The sequence below is a fragment of the Chrysemys picta genome, chromosome 6 (genome assembly GCF_011386835.1).
Source record: "Chrysemys picta bellii isolate R12L10 chromosome 6, ASM1138683v2, whole genome shotgun sequence".
Taxonomy (NCBI): domain Eukaryota; kingdom Metazoa; phylum Chordata; order Testudines; family Emydidae; genus Chrysemys; species Chrysemys picta.
The window spans coordinates 82734788-82758297 of NC_088796.1; the positions used below are offsets into that span (position 1 = coordinate 82734788).

Genomic DNA, 23510 nt, shown 5'->3' on the forward strand with positions numbered 1-23510 from the left:
CATTTCAGAGAGTGCTACCATGGAGGTCTTTTTTCTTTTCTCCTTTTTCCTTTCCTTTCTGCAATAAACTTGAATATACTTTTTTTTTTACCTCCCCCACCCTGTGTATCTGGAATCAAAAAGTTGATTTAAAAACAATTACTATTGGCCTTAGATTTTCTACATCAAATTTCAGCATAAATGTTCATGATTGTTTCCTAGATCCTTGAAATCATAGGTGCTTGTAATGGAAATGATGTCAGAACTTTAAGTAATGAAGATAACCTGTTGCTATAGAAACTTTTAGTCAGTGTAAGTACATCTACGGAACTTCCCTTATGAGCCAAGCATTTGCAGGAGGTGACTTCTGTCTAGGCACATTTTTAAAAAATAAATGCAAAGAAATGTGAAATATCATACTTCTATGATCAATGTAAATGAGAGTAAACCTCAGCTGTTTAATTTTTCAAACAAATCCAGTAAAAAGAAGTGGCTTGGAAGGCAAACTGTTTTAAAAATTTGGGTAACCAGTCTGCTACTTGGGTACTTAAAAAAAGAAGAAGAAGAAGAAGAAGAAGCTCAAACAGAAAATGTTCAGAAGGTACTCTAGCATATCAAAATATATATAGAAAACATATAGTTCATCCCATAAACAAAAACTAGAAGAGAAACACAAGTCGGAAAAAAAGAGCTAATATTTCCATAGAGAATTCTGATGTAGACAGTCAATACCCAGTAGCTTCATCAACTTTCTTTTATCTGGTATTTTGCTTTTGTGATGGTTTGAATTAAGGTTTCCTACTTGCAATGTGGTTTGAGATGCTAGGGCACTTTCTGAGTATTTGCTGTTTAAAATGTCATCTGTCTGCTGTCTGTCTATGGGGAGAGCCATTTGGGGCCTGATCCAGAGCCCATTGAAGTCAGTGGGAAGCCATTAGTATACTACTTGAAGATCATTATTGAATGTTTAATCTAAGCTTGCTAATGTTTAAAATGATCGTGCATTTACCGTATTAAACATTTTTGTGTTTTCATGAAACTTTTAATGTTAGTTTTGTACATCTAGGTCTTATCTGCAGTTTTGACTTTATTAACCAATAATATAATCACCAGTCATCTAAAAATTATTTACTGTCTTGGTTGACTACTAAGCTGGATTCTGTATTTAACTAAAACAAAAACAACCCCCACTAATTTCATCATTGTAGTTTTAACAAGACTATATGTAAAATAGGCTTGATTTGCAGTTCATATAATACACTGATGTGTATAATAAACAAACATACAAAGATTAATTTTAACCAAATTTATTTGATTGTTAAAATGCTTTAAATGGTTCTGTAGTTTGGAAGCATTAAGTGTGTGTGAGAGAGAGAGAGAGAGAGAGAGGGAGAGAGAGTCTATTAGAAATGTTCTTGTCAGAGAGTTTTGCATGTATAATATGTTTGATTTGAGAAATAATGTGTTACAGGAGCAAAGTTAAGAGTTTGTGCTGTTCAGAACACCTCTCTAGTCAGCCGATATACTGAAAAGGGTGAAATTCACCTCCGTGCTTAAGGCTGTTGTGCATGCCCCTTGGCAGGGCTGGCTCCAGGCACCAGCCCACCAAGCTTGTGCTTGGGGCGGCACCTGGAGGGGGGCGGCGCGGCGCTCCGGCCCCCGGGGAGAGCGGGGCCACGGCCGGGCTCGCCGCCCTCCCCCTGGCGCCCTCCCCCCGGCTGGGGCTCGCCGCCCTCTCGCCGCCCTGCCCCCTGCGCTCTGGCCGCCGGGGGGAGAGCGGAGCCCCCGCCGGAGCTCACCGCCCTCCTCCCAGGGCTCCGGCCGCCCTCCCCCCGGCTGCCGGGGCGGGGGAGGGCGGGGGAGGGCGGCCGGCGGCTTTTTTGCCTGGGGCGGCAAAAAAGCCAGAGCCGGCCCTGCCCCTTGGTACCACCAGAGCCCTTTGGATGAAATTCATTCTAGCACAGATGGCCTGCAAAATCCTTGTGCATCCACTGAAGCCCCAATGAAGCACCATATTGAAGTTTTAAGTAGGTTTAGGTGGTGACAAGTTCTGAGGGCAGGCCTCCTTCAGTGAGGTGAATTTCTTCTTGTATGTAGAACTGTTAGATAACTGCCTTTTATTGTAACAGAGGAAAGTGTTCTCAGATTCTCATCTATTTCAAACTCTTGTGCTCATTTAGTGCTGATAGCAGTATGTGATAATTTTAATATTCTATGAATCAGTATTAAAAGGACATATGTTACAATAAAGGGACATTCTCTTTTTGTCTAAACCTTTAAATAAATTTAATACTTAAAAGTATTCATAAGTCCTGTGATGCATTTTTTTCTTAGGTTTTTTTTTTTTTAATGTTTGGGCCTATAGAGATCCAAGCAACATTTTTGTTAAAGGAAAACTATGATGGGTAGTTAAATTCAGTACATACTACATAAGGTTTTATATATCAAAAATATTTTTCAAAAGATTTTAGAAGTACTTGTCATTTTCCATATCTCCATTCAGTGAATAGTGATGGAGTCATTCTCTGTGGGGTCTGATGTTTTTCTGATACTTCCCAGCAAGAAGTCCATTCCAGTTAAGTAGATTGAGATAAAGAAATGCATTTCACCATTGCAGTGGAATGGATGGGAAATTAGATTTTTTCAAAGTTGTTGTAAGGTAAGTTCTTAATGCTTTTATTATTATTATTATTATTATTATTAAAGGGTTTAATTACTGTTAAATTAACCAGATTTTTAAAAAAAAATAATTGCCTTACAATAACTTTGAAATTATCCAATGTTTCATTTATTCCAATGGTGAGCTGTTTCCTTTGTCCTAACCTACATCATCAGACTGCAAGATGCCTGCTCTCTGTTAATTGTCTTTTGTTAATTATTCCTTTTTATTGTATTTACTGTGCTTTAAATTGTAAAAATAGATTCTTTGTAATTAGATCTTATGAAATCTTTTTCACAGTGTTACTAATAGTCTTTAATATTGAATTGCTGTTTTCCATTAACTGAAATTGTAGTGAAAGTGGATGGAAAAGGTTCTCAAAAATTACTTATGTGTAGCCAGTCACTTACTTGTATCCAAACCTACAAACTGCTTAGTCCTTGACTGCTATATGAACAACCCTGACACTCATTTGTCAATTTCAACTTGTCAGGTCTATCCCATTTTTCTTACATATGATAGATTATGAAACATAAAATTCTGTATCATAAGCACTGGATTGAACATGTTTTTAGGGAAGTTTGTGACAGAGGCTTTAATCCACCATTGCATCCTTACAATTCTGACCTGCTCTGCAGCCCCTTGTATAATATAGACAGCCCTGAGTGCCTGTCTACCTTATGGCAAGCTCCCTGGGCTGTCCTATAGGCCATAGCACTGTCCAGAATTTCTGCAGTGCTGTATGCTGTGGCCTCACTCTTGACATGCTCCCCAGCACTTGCCCTACATCAGGCCTTGAGAGTTCTTGAAAGGCAGACTTATGGCTGTCTTTCACAGTGCCAACACCAAAGGAATCTTCCACGTCTGGACATGAGGCTCTTAGGAGGCTTTTATGTCACTCTGGACCTTTTATATGGCTTAAAGGGGCCAGAGCGGAGGTGAGAAACTCTTCCACTGTCCATGTGTGTGTGTATATATAGTTAGTTAGTTAGTTATAGGGAGAGCTCATGGCACTGCCTTTGCTTGACACTTCCCATTATAAAACCCTGTTTTCAGTTGCTTATAACTTTGACAACCTTCAACAATTTGGGCTGAAATTTTCCATGCCACATTTGTCTCAGACTGATTTTTTTGGGGGTGTGGGGAGAGGGGCAGTTAAGCCAAAATGCTTCAATTGTTTGAGAATAAGGCTAGTGAAAAATTTGTTGTTTTGCTCATAAGTTATAATGAAAAGTTTTCATTACTTTCTAATAGTTTATATCTGTTTTTCTTTATTTTTTCTTATTAAAGATAGATTCAAATAAGTATCTCAGCCTCTTTATAATTTATCACTGATTTCTTCTTCCATGTTTTGATTATCTAACTTTCTCATTCTTTTACCCCAGTATTATTTGCCAAAACCCTTCTTATTCCCCTGGGCTGCTTTGGCTAGCATTAAGTCATTGTGCTTTGGTTGCCCTGATCTTTCCCTGAAAAACGTAACTGGCTCTATATATGCTTATTTAGTTTCCTTCCTCAGTGATTACTGTAAAATTTGTCTCATCCAGTATGAATTCTTGTTCCCTCTGCAGGGTCAGTAGTTAGATGCAGTGTTAGTACCTTTATTCAATTACTGAGTTCTTCTGGATTATAAGAAACGGCTGACCTGGTGCTATAATAGACCAATAATGCTTAAATTCTAGGAATCAATATAAGATTCATATATGGGGATCAGATAATGTTAGAATGGTTTGCAAAGATTAGATGTTAATTATCTCTTGGAGAGAGGAGAAATATCTAAATGCTAGTTGCCTCACTTTTCCAGTACCCCCTGCAGGTTAATTCAAAGGAGCAGCATTTGGCTTCAAAGTGAATGGCATATATATCCTGGCTAATTAAAATGAAAATAAGACCAAATGTCTTTTATGTTGTTATTAATATTTAATAAAATAGTTTCTAGGCTTCTGTGTGAAGAGAATACCAAAGGGAGTTCTGAATAGATTTCACCCCGACTCCTAAATTTCAGCAAACTGATAGTATCTTGTTGATATTACTGCAGTATCTATTATTATTGTTGATATTATATTTAGCCATCGGTGTTATTTTTGTGCTTCCTGTCATCCAGAGCAGGTTGTCCTGACCTCCTTGTACCATTCTGGTAATGAGGATAAACTGGAGCACCAAAGTATTTAAGATGAGGTATAAAATAACTTCATGATGGCAATTGGGGATGTAAAAAGAAAAATCTCTAAAATATTTAAAGTGGAGATGAAATTTCATCAACTCACTGCATTACTTGGTTACATTTCATTTCATTCTTAGAGCATCACATAATCTCATTGCACTTCATATGACATTGTAATGAGTTCTGATGATGTATCCATATCACATTGTGTTATACGACATGGCAGTGTAAACACATTACATTGATTTTGTAGTATGGTATATCATTTTAATTGTAATGGTTCTGACGGATCTCTTCTTCTGTGCCTACTGTACTCCTGCTTTTTCTCAAATCAAAGGTGATATATATAGGAAACTAAATTCCTATAGTTTTTAGAAACACATTTCAAAATTCACATTAATTTTGCGACATAATATTATTTCTTCGTTGAAATTAATTTGTGCTATTCCAGCTACGCAAAACAAATGTATGCTTATTTATAGTGGGGGTTGGTAGCAATGCCTGTTATTAAGGTTGCCTTTCCATTATAAGACCCTGTTTTCGGTTACTTATAACTTTGGCAAACTTTAATCATTTGAGCTAAAATTTTCATGACTGAGTGTCTGCCTCAGGCTGAAATTAAAAAAAAAAAAAAAATCAGCCAAAACAGTTCAACTATTTCTCAGAACAAAGGAAGGGAAAAATATATTGTTTGGCTATATTAAAAAATTCTGGTGCCTTTCCTTTGAGAAGGTCAGGGACCCCCATGCTTTTGAGCAGGAACTTGAAATTTTGTATGGAATGACCTTTGTGTCAGGAATGGGCCTTTGGCCATCACCATGAAAATCTGCCCAGTTTTGTCCAAGTTATAAGCTTTTGCAAAATCACAGTTTGCACATGTTCAAAACAGAGTTCAATATTAGCAGCTAAATTCCATCCTCACTAAGCAAGCTGCAGCCCAGGACTGAGCAGAAATTTCCCTGCAGTTGGAGTTCCAGGCTGTTGTAGGCCATGCCTAGTTTTATTGGTGTTAATTTTTAAATAGATTTGTAATATCCATAATTGCAAAGTAGTAAGTTATGATGACAACTGGGAAGGCTGGTGAATTCTTAAAGTAGGTAGTCAAAATTGTTTTCCTAGCCAATTTACATCACAGAATAAAGATCATACTATATTTAAGTCCAAATAGGATATGCAACATCAATCCTGTCTGCACAGAGTAGCTTCCACTGGAAGCCACAAACCAAGATTTCCTCAGCTGCATCAGGTCAAAGATTACAATGTGATATGGGGCCAGATTCTTTGTATCCCAGCTTCTTTGTACTTGTCAGGTGAAGTAAAGGGGCCAGATTGTGGCTGTAAATGGCCAGCAGAGAGTTCTCCAGCTCCCCATAACTTAGAGAGCATCCCAGGGGGCGGGGAGGATTGTACAAGAGGGCAAATGGAGCTCTGCTTAACTACGTGGGTATTCAGCTTGATGCCAGTAGCATAAGTTAAATAAACTCATAAGAACATAAGAATGGCCATACTGGGTCAGACCAAAGGTCCATCCAGTCCAGTATCCTGTCTACCAACTGTGGCCAATGCCAGGTGCCCCAGAGAGAGTGAACCTAACAGGTAATGATCAAGTGATCTCAGTCCTGACATCCATCTCCAGCCTCTGACAAACAGAGGCTGGGGACTCCATTCCTTACCCATCCGGGCTAATAACCATTAATGGACTTAACCTCCATGAATTTATCTAGTTCTCTTTTAAACCCTGTTATAGTTCTAGCCTTCACAACCTCCTCAGGCAAGGAGTTCCACAAGTTGACTGTGCGCTGTGTAAAGAACTTCCTTTTATTTGTTTTAAACCTGCTGCCCATTAATTTCATTTGGTGGCCCTTAGTTCTTATATTATGGGAACAAGTAAATAACTTTTTCTTATTCACTTTCTCCACACCACTCATGATTTTATATACCTCTATCATATCCCCCCTTAGTCTCCTCTTTTCCAACCCCTGCTCTAGGCTGCTGTAACTCATGCTGTATCAATGCTGGCACAGAACCAGGGATCTGTAAGTGGAGATTGGAAGTAGGGGAGAATTGAGCTCATGGTCATCCAATTTTCGACCAGAACGCCTGGTCGAAAAGGGACCGACCGGGCTGTTAAAGTCCAGTCTACGGAGCAGCGGGAACCTGGGGCCAAGGCAGGCTCCCTGCCTTCCCTAGTTCTGGGCTGCTCCCGGAAGTGGCCACCAGGTCCCTGGAACCACAGTAAGTGCTGTTGTGACCCCACCCCCCGAACCTTCTCCCTCACCCCAACACCCTGTCCTAGCCCTGAGCCCCCTCTTGCACGCCAAACCCATCATCACCGGCTCCACCCCAGAGCCCGCACCCCCAGCTAGAGCCCTCTTACCTCCTCCCCCCCGCACACCCTAACCCCCTGTCCCAGCCCAGAGCCCTCTCCCGCATGCTGAACTCCTCATTTCTGGCCCCAGCTGGAGCCCATACCGCCCCCCCCCACACACACACACACACAACTTTTAAGTACTTTTGCCAAGAAGGACAAATTAAATAAAGGGGAGTTTCTCCAGAAATTAGTGATATAAGGTAGGATAGTCAGAGAAAATAATATAGCCCCTGATTTATGCCACAAATGACAAATGGACTTCAGTTCACCTTCAATATCTTAATTATATTGAATGGTCACCATGTTCCAACTGAAGAGCTCTGGTGGGGTTCTCACCACAGCCCATCGACCCTACTCCTGAACTCTCATGGAGGTTGGTTGCTAGGAGGAGTTAGGCACCCTACACTTCCCTTTTCCAAATTTGAATTGTTGATATTTTACTGGGCTTCTGGTTTTTGCTGGTAGGTAGTAGAGGAGTTGGGAGTATTCGGGAGCTCTCCATTAGACCAACATAATATACAAATATAAAATCCACTATTTTTATCTCCAGCACTAAACCTGAAATACATTAAAATTAAATCTTATGAAATCTAGTTTAGGTAAGTTGGTGTAATAGTTTACCCATTTTGAGATCTGCCATCAATATATAATAGTTGCTATTCACTTTTTTCATATTCAGTTATAAGTGTAATAAGACAGGAAGTAAAATGGCTTCTCATGGCCACTGTTAACTCATCCTTGTGTGTGTGTGTGTGTGTGTGTGTGTGTTTCTCTCTGTTTTTCTTGAGCTTCTGGAAATTTCAACAGATTAACTGGCATTTATGTAGTCCACCTTAAAAGAACAGCTGCATGGGTTAGTTAGTTCACAGTAAAAAGAAGTTTGACAAAATGATTTATGAAATATTGTTTCCTGAGTTATGTCACAGAACCACTGTGGCTCCAGAGACTTATTCGAGCCAGCTATTACAAAACTCTGTGTCAGTATTCAGAAACATTAGCTTCCCTTCTTGCCTTGCTCCCTCTTTCATCATCTATATTCTGGTATCCACAACAAAGGATTTATTTTTCAGTTGTCAACCATAATCAAAAACAAACTTATTTTAAAAAGTAAAGATTGCCAAAAGAGATATCAATGCCTAGCTGTGCAAGAGTTTATCTTAATGTTGTCTACATTTTAATCTGTGAAAGCAGACAAATCAACTTTATCCAGATGGCTGATAACGCTTTTTTGTCTGAGTTTTCTGTTGACAACTAAATCTTACTTCTAAAGGTTTGGGTGCCTATAAAGAAAAATAGGAGCACACTAATATACATGATATAAATGTGTGTATTTGGTGGATAAGCTAAATATTCTTAAATGTTTTTTTTTGATAAGTCATATTCTTCTTCTGATGCTCTTCAACAAAAAAGCAGGTCTATTATGCATTTGAAGATTAAGAAAGGGTTTCGAAGTTTAAATTATCTAAATTAAAAGAGGCGGGCAGAGCATTGAGTTAATTTGGATCTTTTTGCTGTAATGGGATAAGTGTATAGCTAATACTGTTATAAAAGGAAGAGGCCTAATAGCTCATTGTGAATGTTCTAAATTCCTGCTCTGTCCTAGTTCCCTCTCTAGAAAGCCTCTCTCACGTCCCTTATGTAAAGGTTGGAGATGCAGTTACCACAGAGTGAGCAGAACTTCAGCTTTATGCAGGGTTCTGACATCTGCTAACATGGTGAGTCACTTGAAAAGCTCTGACCAAAGCAAGATGGTTCCCAACACAAAAGTTTTAGCTTTTTGCCCAGTCTACAGTCATCTTATTTTTCTCCAATTAATTGGTATTAAGGGAAAGAGATTGTCACTACCTAGCCTCTACTTGTTCAGGCATAGTATACCATGCACATACAACTTGCACTTACAGAAAATGCTGCTTCAGTCTTAAGGGGGGTGAAGTACTTACATCTTTGTGATCCCATACACTTAAATAAAACCACATCATTCTCTGGTCCCAATGGTAGGTAAAAGTGGAGGAACAAATCCAGAACAGAATGTTGAAGGAGAGCCACAACTGTCTCCATTCTCAGAAACAGAAAAAAGGTCTCCTGTGTATTTGAAACTACCACTTTAAGCTGCTTTATCTCTCCATGGTCTGATAAGGAAGGGCAAGAAGTACGGGGACATGTGTGTGAAATGCATTTTGGTTTTTGGGCTGTCCTGCCAGGAGGAATAACACTACTGTCATGGCCAGCCCATGAATGAATACACATTGCGTACCATACTGATAGCAGTTAGGATTGTTGTCACAATATGGCTGTGCTTGTAATTTATTTTATTTAATTTTTACTTACACAGTAAGAATTGTTAGTATGACATTTCACAATTGCAAACTTTTGAAACCCAAATAGATTGAATAATGTGGCAAATGAAATTCTGAATATTTCTGCAACTCCATAAAATACATGAATGTATATTATTCACTATTAGACTTCACTGTTTGTATAGTGGGAGGTAGGACGAGTTTCTGGCTAACACACACGAGTGACAGGACACCTAGGCTTTATTACATAACTATCAATATAATAGAAATTATTTACTTAGTATCAAACATGAGCAGTGGCCTTTACAGAGAAATATAAATAACATCTATCTCTGCCCAAAAGAGTTTATTAGTAGGGCCTTGCAAAGATTGAGCATGTGAGTATTCCTAGGGAAATCAATGAAACTACTCACTTGCTTAAAGTTCACCACATGCATAAGTCTGCAGAATTGGGATGTATGTAGATAGTATATAGGTGAAAAATAATAATGGGATGTAAGAAAAAGGCAAATATATTGGGCCATGATATTTAATACATATCCATTGTGGAGGGTTGATTTTTGTTGTTGATTGATAGGAGAGGACTGTGTTGTAAAGTCATCAGGGAACAAATAGACTCTTTCAAAGAGGGTGTGGTAGTTGGAAGTGCACAGAACATTATGTTTTTGCTTTATTTGTGTGAATGTAGTTTATGCTGGAGCCTCAGTCTGCTGCTGCGGGGCCTGAATTCTGCACTTGAAGCAGCACTATGTACTGGCTGGGGCAGGCTGAATCCTCAGTTTTCTACTCCGAGAGCAGGTAGAAGTTGTGTTAGCTAAAAAATGCCTTAGAAGCTTCAGAGTATGACTTCAGTAGTAGAGAAGGTAAGTAGTAGGTGAGAGAGAATGCTCAATCGATAAGATTGAATTGCATAGATTGTTTTGCTTTTGCTACTTTTTTCAAGTTTTAAGTACTTTTTTATTTTTAAAATGGTTACAAAATAGCCGAAGTAGTCTTTGCTTTTCTGTGTCAGCATTCCACGTGCCCACAGAGAGCTTTGAGGAAGGAATCAAGGAAAACAAGGTCAAAGAGAGTGTTCCAGACTTACAGGTTTGCATAGAAGAAGCCACAGATGAGAGTGGAAGAGACAGGGAGGAATAGAGAAAAGGCAAAATCATTTGTGTCTTTGGGCAATTCACTAACCCTCTCTGTGCCACAGTTAACTTGCCTCTGAACACCAATTCTACATTCTTCTCATTCACGTGCTGCTTAAAAACCCACTTCTGTGAGGCACACAAGAAGTGAGTTTATAATTTTTGTGTAGGAGGGAAACAAGCACATCCCAGTTTCTCATCTTCTGTGTATCTGTCTTTTAGCTTGCAAGCTGTCTGGGTCAGTCGTCCATTACTGTTACTATGAACTGAGTAATGATAATTAGGACTGTCAATTAATCGCAGTTAACTTGCGTGATTAATTCAAAAAATAATTGCTATTAAAATAATTGCGATTAATTGCTCTTTTAATCGCACTGTTAAACAATAGAATACCAATTGAAATTTATTAAATATTTTGAATGTTTTTCTACATTTTCATATATATTATCTTCTGTGTTGTCATTAAAATCAAAGTGTATATTTTATTACAAATATTTTCACTGTAAAAATGATAAACAAAAGAAGTAGTATTTTTCAATTCACCTCATACAAGCACTGTAGTGCAATCTCTTTGTCGTGAAGTGCAACTTACAAATAAGAACATAAGAACTGCCATACTGGGTCAGACCAAAGGTCCATCTAGCCCAGCATCCTGACTTCCGCCAGTGGCCTATGCCAGATGCCCCAGAGGGAATGAAAAGAATAGGTAATCATCAAGCGATCCATCCCCAGTAGCCCATTCCCAGCTTCTGGCAGACAGAGGCTAGGGACACTGTCCCTGTCCATTCTGGCTAATAGCCATTGATGGATCTATCCTCCATGCTAGATTGTAGATTTTTTTTTTCATAACTACACTCAAAAACAAAACAATGTAAACCTTCAGAGCCTCCAAGTCCACTCAGTCCTACTTCTTGTTCAGCCAATCGCTAAGACAAACAAATTTGTTTACATTTATATACGATAATGCTGCCCTCTTCTTATTCACATTGTCACCAGGAAGTGAGAACAGGCATTTGCATGGCACTTTTGTAGCTGGCATTGCAAGGTATTTATGTGCCAGATATGCTAAACATTCATACGCTCCTTCATGCTTTGGCCACCATTCCAGAGGACATGCTTCCATGCTAATGATGCTCATTAAAAAAATGTGTTAATTAAATTTGTGACTGAACTTTTGGGGGGAAATTGTATATCTCCAGCTCTGTGTTTTACCCGCATTCTGCCATATATTTCATGTTATCGCAATCTCAGATGATGACCCAGCACATGATGTTGTTCATTTTAAGAACACTTTCACTGTAGATTTCACAAAACGCAAAGAAGGTACCAATGTCAGATTTCTAAAGAGAGCTACAGTGCTTGACCCAAGGTTTAAGAATCTGAAGTGCCTTCCAAAATCTGACAGGAACAAGGTGTGGAGCATGCTTTCAGAAGTCTTGAAAGAGCAACACTCCAATGCAGAAACTACAGAACCCGAACCACCAAAAAAGAAAATCAACCTTCTGCTGGTGGCATCTGACTCAGATGATGAAAATGAACATGCGTCAGTCTGCACTGCTTTGTATTGTTATCGAGCAGAACACATCATCAGCATGGAACCATGTCCCCTAGAATGGTGGTTGAAGCATGAAGGGACATATGAATCTTTAGTGCATCTGGAACGTAAACATCTTGTGACACTGGCTACAATAGTGCCATGAGAACACCTGTTCTCACTTTCAGGTGACATTATAAAGAAGAAGCAGGCAGCATTATCTCCTGCAAATGTAAACAAACTTGTTTGTCTGGGTGATTGGCTGAACAAGAAGTAGGACTGAGTGGACTTGCAGGCTCCAAAATTTTAAATTTTTAAAATTTTTGAATGTAGGGGTTTTTGTACATAATTCTACATTTGTAAGTTCAACTTTCATGATAAAGAGATTGCACTACAGTTCTTGTACTAGGTGAACTGAAAAATACTATTTATTTTGTTTTTTTTACAGTGCAAATACTTGTAATCAAAAATAAATATAAAGTGAGCACTGTACACTTTGTATTCTGTGTTGTAATTGAAATCAATATATTTGAAAATGTAGAAAACATCCAAAAATATTTAAATAAATGGTATTCTATTATTGTTTAATAGTGCAATTAATCACAATTAATTTTTTTAATTGTTTGACAGCCCTAATGGTAATTACTATTAATATAATCACCAATAAAAATGTTGATTTGTTATTCAATATTACATCAAACATTTTAATACCCTATTTTATGCCCCGTTGTCCATGATTTTTATATTGTAGTATTGTTTGAATGAACATGGTGTTGACATGAAATTTAAAGCATGTAATTTATGTATTGGGAGAGAAGCTGAAATCCCAGCAAAAGTAAAATGTCTATTTTATTTTACTATTTTGTATTATATTTTAAACATAGCTTTTATATGTACAAATGTTTAAAAATTACACATGCAATTGGGATTTGGATGTACAAAATTAGAAGCCAATTTGAAGCTCTCTGAAAATCTGGTCCATAGTCTCATATTTTTGAAAAATCTTTTTATTATCAGAATACATGCACTGTGGGTTGCTATAATATTGTTATTTAATCTAAATAGATTTCTGGGTATTCCTACAGGCTAATACATAATGAAAAATGAAGAACTATTCATCCCTTGATCCAACCTTATGCAGCCATAAGAGCATCTAAGAGCAGATGGCCTGATGATCACACATATTTCACTATTCACAATATAAATTTAGGAATGAGTACCAGATTAGGTCATAAGTATCCAATGTATTATATAAAATGGTACTTTAGTGCTAAAGATGCTCCAAAAAGGCAGTATTTTCTGCTTGTGTGCATGATGTACACTTTTTCCAATTAAATTTATTCTTTTGGTCTTTTATTATTTTTTTTAAAGTTAAAACATTAATTCAGGTTAAGCAGTTGGTTAGTGTTCCTTAGTCCTAGTTTATATGTCCTTATCAATATTGACTTCAAGTTCTAAAGAATTACAGCATGCTGATAACCAAAAATTGTCCATCTGAGTGGCCTTTAAGTGCAGCTGATGCTAGTCTGAAAGTTTTAGTCCTTGTTACACTAATAATGAGAGCTGCTAGCAAAGGTCCATTGCAACCTCAAAAACTGCTTGTAAACTGTCATGTACTATATGCTCCGTGCAATACAATAGTCTTTATTCATAGAATCACAAAATAGTTTACACCAAAAGGTAAACATCAGCTAAAAAGAAGGAGGGCTTCAGGTGAGATTTAGAGGAAAAAGTGGCTTGATATACCTTAAAATGTTGGTGTGTCTGAAATGTTGATGTATACTGAAACAGTGAAGTATAGTGTTTGTAGACGTACAGAATTATGTGCATCTTTTGTATAAAAAAGGCCAAATCCTTGATCCAGGGTAAGACCTTTTGTGCTGCTCCAGCAGCAGATAAGGGACTTAAAATTGCCCCTATTTACACAGGACCTGGGAGGAGGCATGGCAGGAACACACTGCACTCCGGTTGTCTGTGTTGACTGCTGGGAGCTATTCTGTCACAAATTTGAAGCAGACTTGCGGCTGTAGTAATTTGCAGGTGGTCTTAATTAACTCCTGGCTATCCCAGGCTATCCCTGGCTATCCCAGAATCAGAGAAAATAAAAAGTCTCTTACATCTCTGCCTACCCTTTCTATCTCAATAGTATCAAGTGGAACGCTGATGTACCTAAGGATCCAGCTTATAGGCTATCAATATATTGGTCAAAATTCATACCCAGTCTATCTTCATTGAAGTCAGCTGGGAATGAAGTGACCCACAAAATACATACACCTCTACCTCGATATAACTCTGTCCTCGGGAGCCAAAAAATCTTACGTGTTATAGGTGAAACTGCGTTATATCGCACTTGCTTTGATCTTCCGGAGTGCGCAGCCCCGTCCCCCCCTCCCCTGGAGCACTACTTTACCGCGTTATATCAGAATTCGTGTTATATCAGGTCGCGTTATATCGAGGTAGAGGTGTATCTTTATTATTAATACTACGTGGCTCTGGGAAGAAGGATAAAGGAGTTTGAGGCACAAGTGGTGGTCTCATCCATCCTCCCTGTGGGAGGAAAAGGCCCGGGTAGAGACCGTCGAATTGTGGAAGTCAATGAATGGCTACGCAGGTGGTGTCGGAGAGAAGGCTTTGGATTCTTTGACCATGGGATGGTTTTGCAAGAAGGAGGAGTGCTAGGCAGAGACGGGCTCCACCTAACGAAGAGAGGGAAGAGCATCTTCGCAAGCAGGCTGGCTAACCTGGTGAAGAGGGCTTTAAACTCCTTCCCCCTTTCACCGGGGGAAGGAGACCAAAGCCCTGAGGTAAGTGGGGAAATGGGATACCGGGAGGAAGCACGAGCAGGAGAACCCAAGAGGGGAGGACTCCTGTCCCATACTGAGAAAACGGGATGATCAGCGAGTTATCTTAAGTGCCTGTACATAAATGCAAGAAGCCTGGGAAACAAGCAGGGAGAACTGGAAGTCCTGGCACCATCAAGGAACTATGATGTGATTGAAATAACAGAGACTTGGTGGGATAACTCACATGACTGGAGTACTGTCATGGATGGATATAAACTGTTCAGGAAGGACAGGCAGGGCAGAAAAGGTGGGGGAGTTGCATTGTATGTAAGAGAACAGTATGACTGCTCAGAGCTCCAGTATGAAACTGCAGAAAAACCTGAGAGTCTCTGGATTAAGTTTAGAAGTGTGATCAACAAGGGTGATGTCGTGGTGGGAGGCTGCTGTAGACCACCAGACCAGGGGGATGAGGTGGACGAGGCTTTCTTCCGGCAACTAATAGAAGTTACTAGATCACAGGCCCTGGTTCTCATGGGAGACTTCAATCACCCTGATATCTGCTGGGATAGCAATACAGCGGTGCACAGACAATCCAGGAAGTTTTTAGAAAGTGTAGGGGACAATTTCCTGGTGCAACTACTGGAGGAACCAACTAGGGGCAGAGCTCTTCTTGACCTGCTGCTCACGAACCAGGAAGAATTAGTAGGGGAAACAAAAGTGGATGGGAACATGGGAGGCAGTGACCATGAGATGGTCGAGTTCAGGATCCTGACACAAGGAAGAAAGGAGAGCAGCAGAATATGGACCCTGGACTTCAGAAAAGCAGACTTTGACTCCCTCAGGGAACTGATGGGCAGGATCCCCTGGGAGAATAACATGAGCGGGAAAGGAGTCCAGCAGAGCTGGCTGTATTTTAAAGAATCCTTATTGAGGTTGCAGGAACAAACCATCCCAATGTGTAGAAAGAATAGTAAATATGGCAGGCAACCAGCTTGGCTTAAGAGTGAAATCCTGGCTGATCTTAAACACAAAAAAGAAGCTTACAAGAAGTGGAAGATTGGACAAATGACCAGGGAGGAATATAAAAATATTGCTCAGGCATGCAGGAGTGAAATCAGGAAGGCCAAATCACACTTGGAGTTGCAGCTAGCAAGAGATGTTAAGAGTAACAAGAAGGGTTTCTTCAGGTATGTTAGCAACAAGAAGAAAGTCAAGGAAAGTGTGGGCCCCTTACTGAATGAGGGACGCAACCTAGTGACAGAGGATGTGGAAAAAGCTAACGTACTCAATGCTTTTTTTGCCTCTGTCTTCATGAACAAGGTCAGCTCCCAGACTGCTGCACTGGGCAGCACAGCATGGGGAGGAGGTAACAAGCCCTCTGACTTGAGGGCTGACATGAGAAAGAAGTGGTTCGGGACTATTTAGAAAAGCTGGCCGAGCACAAGTCCATAGAGCCTGATGCGCTGCATCCGAGGGTGCTAAAGGAATTAGTGGATGTGATTGCAGCGCCATTATCTTTGAAAACTCATGGCGATCGGGGGAGGTCCCCGATGTCTGGAAAAAGGCTAATGTAGTGCCCATCTTTAAAAAAGGGAAGAAGGAGGATCCGGGGAACTACAGACCAGTCAGCCTCACCTCAGTCCCTGGAAAAATCATGGCACAGGACCTCAAGAATCAATTCTGAAGCACTTAGAGGAGAGGAAAGTGATCAGGAACAGTCAGCATGGATTCACCAAGGGCAAGTCATGCCTGACTAACCTAATTGCCTTCTATGTTGAGATAACTGGCTCTGTGGATGAGGGGAAAGCAGTGGATTTGACTTGAGCAAAGCTTTTGATACGGTCTCCCACAGTATTCTTGCCAGCAAGTTAAAGAAGTATGGGTTGGATGAATGGACTATAAGGTGGATAGAAAGCTGGCTAGATCGTCGTGCTCAACATGTAGTTATCAATGGCTCCATGTCTAGTTGGCAGCTGGTATCAAGCAGAGTGCCCCAAGGGTTGGTCCTGGGCCGGTTTTGTTCAATATCTTCATCAATGATCTGGAAGATGGCGTGGACTGCACCCTCAGCAAGTTTGCAGATGACACTAAACTGGGAGGAGTGGTAGATACACTGGAGGGTAGGGATAGGATATAGAAGGGGGACCTAGACAAATTAGAGGATTGGGTCAAAAGAAATCTGATGAGGTTCAACAAGGACAGATGCAGAGTCCTGCACTTAGGATGGAAGAATCTCATGCACTGCTACGGACTAGGGACCGAATGGCTAGGCAGCAGTTCTGCAGAAAAGTACCTAGGACTTAGTCTACGAGAAGCTGGATATGAGTCGACAGTGTGCCCTTGTTGCCAAGAAGGCCAACGGCATTTTGGGCTGTATAAGTAGGGGCATTGCCAGCAGATTGAGGGACGTGATCATTCCCCTCTATTCAACGTTGGTGAGGCCTCATCTGAAGTACTGAGTCCAGTTTTGGGCCCCACACTACAAGAAGGATGTGGAAAAATTGGAAAGAGTCCAGCGGAGGGCAACAAAAATGATTAGGTGTCTGGAGCACACGACTTAGGAGAAGAAGCTGAGGGAACTGGGATTGTTTAGTCTGCAGAAGAGAAGAATGAGGGGGGATTTGATAGCTGCTTTCAACTACCTGAAAGGGGGTTCCAAAGAGGATGGCTCTAAACTGTTCTCAGTAGTAGCAGATGACAGAACAAGGAGTAATGGTCTCAAGTTGCAGTGGGGGAGGTTTAGGTTGGATATTAGGAAAACTTTTTCACTATGAGGGTGGTGAAGCACTGGAATGGGTTACCTAGGGAGGTGGTGGAATCTCCTTTCTTAGAGGTTTTTTAAAGTCAGGCTTGACAAAGCCCTGGCTGGGATGATTGAGTTGGGGATTGGTCCCGCTTTGAGCAGGGTGTTGGACTAGATGACCTCCTGAGGTCCCTTCCAACCCTGATATTCTATGATATTGCAGTAACACCCTTTGAATCTAAGGTGCTTTCCAAACAAAGAGAAAGGCATGATCCCTACCCTGATGAGTTTACATCTAAAAAGACAGACAACTTAAGGGTGATATGACAGATTGGGTGGATGTCTGTGTCCAATTGTGAATTGCATTTTGTTTTGTGAATGCCATTTTGTGATTTTTAACCTTCATTACAAACTTCACTTTGCATTGTAACCTTCATGTTGGATTAAATACCCATGTGGTGTAGAAAACCAGTCTAATCTTGTCCAGGTCAGTCTGTTCTGGACATTGTGTTCATGCTACAGTGTGGAACACTTTAGTGAGGGCTGACAATGAGAGAGACATCAGCTCTGATTCTCTCTCTACTACTATCCCCCATCTTTTTGTTTTGTGTTTGTACAGTTCCTAGCATAATGGAGTCCTGGTCCATGACTAGCAAGCTCTAAAGTAATCTTAATAACAGTAACCCACAAGAACACTCTACATAGAAGGCTAGCTGAGAAAATGTGCTGCAGGTCCTCAGCCCTGAGCACGACAAAGAAGGGGAAAGACGTTTTTAAAAGGTGACTGCTTCTCTCAACTGGCACTGACCAACACCAAATGTGAGCAGTCCAGTCCAAGAAGGCAGGACAAGCTTCCTGGCATATGTTTGCTGACTAAAGCCAGAATTCGTGAGAGGGGTGTGATCAGACTCAAGGGGGCTGCATTCATAACTGTTATTTTCCACATATCTGTAACTGTTTAGTGTGCTTTCAACGTAAAGTAATTGTGATTAAGAAATTCCTTTCCTAAATCTGTATTCCATGAGGACCTGCCATGTTGTCCCTGAAGGATTTAACTAGAAACCAGAGCTTCCACAATCAGGTGAACAGAGGGGGAATGTGTCTAAAGCAACAGGGAGCTCAGGAGGGCTGACTTGTTCCAGAGTCTAAGGCGGCCAGACTGCAGTGTCCCACTGTCAAGTAAGATGTCAGACACAGGGTCTGTACTTTGGAGAGTGCTTCACAGAGCTGGAACATTGAGTCACTACCCATGCCCAGGGGGCTTAGAAGCTTAGGAAGTCAACTCACAACAGATTGGTGTTCATCTAGAGAGGGGGATGAGGTGCTATAGCCAGGTTATAATGGGTAAAAAGGTTCTAACATACAAGCAAATTGATCAGTGTTGTGTTAGGCATGTGCTGTGTGGGTGCCTGTTTGGTTTATATAAACTATCCCCAATGGCATCTACTGTCTAACAGATCTTTTTAAATATTTAATTTCCCCCCATTTACCATGCTAGCTATTTGTGCTAAACTGACATAAATTCACCACTTTTTGATGCCTGGCTTGTGTACTTCCAAATAACCCCTCTCTTGTATCGTGGATCTAGAGTTTAAAGAAAAAATAAAATATATGTTAATGGAATGTTAATGTTCTAAGTATCTAAAGGTGCCCACCCTCCTGTTCTGGAGAAGAAGTGACAAAGGCATCTGCATGGCAACCCTACCCCTAGTCTCACCAAGCAGATCCTGACACTTCTCCCTTTCGGAGGGTTCAGGAAGGGAAATGTTCATTATCTACATACCTCATGGATTCTATTTTATGAAGTAGTCACTGACTTTAACTCTCCATTATTATGTCACAGTAGCAGGTAGGATGACTAACAGAGGTCACTTTCCCCTTTGCACCCCAACAGCTGGACGGCAACTGTGTAGAAACAATTGCTTGTTTCAGCTCTTTCTTTTTGATTTCTGTAAGTGGACAACTTTATTTTTTGTAGGAGTTATAAATTGGATAGAAGGTGACATAGACTAAGGAAGACAGTGGAAGAGCAGTATTATTGAAGAAAATCATGTCAATGTTCTGAAGCAATAAACAGTAGGGACAAAGTCTCAGTTTGTGTAAATTGGCTTAGCTCCATTGAAGTCAATGGAACTATACTGCTTTGTGCCTGCTGAGGATACAATTAAAAAAATGTTTATATAATTTCAAGTGAGACCTTTTACATATTTTAATTGGAAAACAGTGAAATCAGTGAAATCCATTTCTTAAAACGTGTTACCAAGGTGAATAAAGTAAAATAGCAGACTATTTCAGCAGAATGAGTGCAGGACAAAGGAGGCCATTTTAAATGCACCAAATGTACTAAAACCTTATTATAGTATCATACCTCAACAGAATGTGTAAGTAAATAAAAAAAAATTGCCATGAAGTGGCTTCATTTGTAGTAATCAAAACAGGCAGTATTCATGCTTTATTTAGTAGATTTTGGTGGCACCTTTATATTAAGTTTGACTAACATTTACCATTCAACTCCATCCTCCTTTTCATTTTCTTATAACTTTACCAGACTATAACCATTTGCGCTGAAATTTACCATGCTTGTTGTCTGCCTTGGGTTGATCTTATAAAAAAATTTCCATAGAACTGGTGCTGTGGTTTCTAAGAATGAGAAATGTGAACTATATAGGCAGTTTTGCTAATGTTAATTCATTTTTCTGTATTTTTGAAGAGCTCTTGCACCTCAGGAGCTTGGTTCAGGAACTTAAAATTCAGCGGGGGGATATTCCTGGGATCAGAGAGGTGCCTTCTCTGTTCCCATGAAAATCCATCAAGATTTGGCTAAATTATAAACTGCAAACATCACCATTATGGCATGCACAGTAGAACTTTTTATAGTCTTGCTCCTAAATTCTTGGAACATTCTGTTTGTTCAGAGTACACTCTTTAACTCACTGACCGTCCTGCATCACTCTGAAGCAGCTACATAGGGAACCTCCTATCAGGACACAGACCAAATGGCTCCTCGGCTGCTACTGCTTTTTCTTCCAGTCTTTAATTACATCATCATATACTATTTTCCACAGGTGCTCTGATTCATTTTGTGCATTAGATGGGTGAATGATTAATATTTGTGTAGTGAATAAAGGTGTTGTCTGTTAGACCTACATAGGAAAGGAGAAGGAACTATGCAAAAATGAGGAGGTTAGTTAAACAGAAATTAAAAGGTACAGTGACTAGAGTGAAATCCCTGCAAGCTGCATGGACACTTTTCGAAGACATCATAATAGAGGCCCAACTTAAATATATACCCCAAATTACAAAACACAGTAAAAGAACTAAAAAAGAGCCACCATGGCTTAACAACCATGTAAAGGAAGCAGTGAGAGATAAAAAGTGGAAGTTAAATCCTATTGAGGTAAATAGAAAGGAGCATAAACACTGCCAAATTAAGTGTAAAAATGTAATAAGAAAAGCCAAAAAGGAGTTTGAAGAACAGATAGCCAAAAACTCAAACAGTAATAACAAAATGTTTTTTAAGTACATCAGAAGCAGGAAGCCTGCTAAACAACCAGTGGGGCCCCCGGACGATCGAGATACAAAAGGAGCACTTAAAGACAATAAAGTCATTGCGGAGAAACTAAATGAATTCTTTGCTTCAGTCTTCATGAAATTAATGGTCAGCAGGTTTAAAACAAATAAAAGGAAGTTCTTCACACAGTGCACAGTCAACTTGTGGAACTCCTTGCCTGAGGAGGTTGTGAAGGCTAGGACTATAACAAGGTTTAAAAGAGAACTAAATAAATTCATGGAGGGTAAGTCCATTAATGGCTATTAGCCAGGATGGGTAAGGAATAGTGTCCCTAGCCTCTGTTTGTCAGAGGGTGGAGATGGATGTCAGGACAGAGATCGCTTGATCATTACCTGTTAAGTTCACTCCCTCTGGGGCACCTGGCATTGGCCACTGTCAATAGACAGGATACTGGGCTGGATGGACCTTTGGTCTGACCCAGTATGGCCATTCTTATGTTCTTAAGATGGTTTGTGTTTAAGACAATTGACTGACTTGGGAAAACTCGGTTCAATCCCTGGCTGTGCCATAAAATGTATATGTGATGCTTGGCAAGTCCCTTACATTAAATTTTTTGAAGGTGTCCGTGAATTGTGGGTTTCTGTTACTTTGGTGCATAGTTTGAGACACGGCCTGATTTTCAAAAGTGTTGAGCGTTCACAACTACAGCTAAAGTCAATAGATACTCAGTTCCACTCAGGGCTTAAATTCCTCTGGAGCTATCCGGAGCAGAACTCCAGTAAATATTTTCAAAGCCTCGAGCCCCCCTCCCCCCAATCCAGCCCAGTAGCTGAAGCCTGGAGCTCCTCTCCTCCCCTCCCCCCAGGGCCCGAGAGTTTTTATAGCCTGTTGATAGGGGGTGGAGCGGCTCCGGGAATCTATGAGAATTTAAGCCCTGCTATCTCTGAAAACTCAGGCCTGATCTGTGTTAAGTTACACACACAATCAGTGAAGCAGTCAAAATTGGTGTATGAAATATGTCATATAAAATACATGCTGTAGCTGTGTATATTTTGTGTTTATATTGACTTTTTGTTTAATTGATAAAGAATTTCAAATATGTCCTGTAATTATTCTTGCATATAGATATGCTTATCAAACGTGGCAAGTAATGCCACTTTTGGGATACAAATTAAAATATGCATACAAAAATAATGTATAAAATATGTGTGCATGGTGACCTACAGATTGTATGTACTTGATTGCAGCTGTGAATATCTCTTCAGGTATCCACTACATCTGCAAAATAACAATAAAAGGAGCACTCTTCATGGAGACAAAGAACAGAAGGTCATTCGGGAGTTTTTAGATACAGGAATAAGTGAAATAGAGCAAACAAAATAAAGTTAGGATTTCAAAACAAAAGATTAGTTAAAAATATCAGACGTGATTTCTCAAAATCCAGTTTTCTGATTTACCAGAAAGTTTGTAGAATAGTACATACCAATTTTGAAGGTATTCAGCTAATTTTTGATTAAGCTACAGAGACTGGAGGGGTGGTGGTGATCAGAAATGGCAAGTCTTGTTTCAGCCTGAACTATTGTGAGTGATGCAGCTAGTCTCTCCATAATAATTATTGGTCTTTAGCAACATGAGTAGAGTAACACCATTAGTTGGACACAGGCTTTGACTGACCTGCCTGATGGTTCCTTCTTTGGGATACTGGTCTGGTCTGTTTCATCCTCATTCATTTGTGCTGATTGTCTTAGCTACAGAACTACTCCTTCTCCACAGATTTGCTGCTGCTCAAGGTGCTTGGCTGCTGAAGCACACAGCTTTGGTCCTAGCTACAGCCTGCTGCTTTACTGTTCCTCGGGACTTCTGCTATCAATAGTCACAAGGGTCAGCAAATCCTCCTCCTGTAGCCCCACATGAGTCAGAGAATTTCAGGGGTGGGCGTTTACAGATTAATTTTGGAGGATTGGGAGCAGATGGACTTCTCGGTGGGGAGGATTGAGAGCAGATGGATTTGATGAAACTTGGGGTGGAAGAAAATGATTAACTTTTCTGTATTTTTGTGGGGTTCAGCAAAACGATAAATTTATTTGTATGGCGCGTGTGAGGGAAAGTGATAGATTTCTGTGAGGAGGAGGTCAGGCTGAGGGAGGGAAAAATTTCTGACTAGTTCACAGACAGCTAAGACTTCAGATTATTTGATTTTAAAACAATGCCACAGTTTTGGGTTGTGGGTTCATCCTCTCAGGTAAATCAAAATGAAATACCTTTCCAACTGTGATAATCTAACTGCATTTTTCTGCATTTTGCTTGTTCTATTTTAAATTATTGTGCAAGACTTT

At 40.0% G+C, this 23510-nt stretch overlaps 1 protein-coding gene and 1 long non-coding RNA gene across 3 annotated transcripts in view; one reads left to right on the forward strand and one right to left on the reverse strand.

Moving 5' to 3' along the window:
- The window catches only part of LOC135972407 (uncharacterized), a 90611-nt gene extending 67545 nt beyond the window's left edge, over positions 1-23066 (reverse strand). The window contains exon 1 of the long non-coding RNA XR_010588843.1: positions 22849-23066. This is a non-coding gene — a long non-coding RNA (uncharacterized LOC135972407). The remainder of the gene's footprint in view (positions 1-22848) is intronic.
- AUH (AU RNA binding methylglutaconyl-CoA hydratase) overlaps positions 1-23510 on the forward strand; it is a 191234-nt gene that overhangs the window by 148634 nt on the left and 19090 nt on the right. The gene's annotated exons all lie outside the window — the stretch shown is intronic.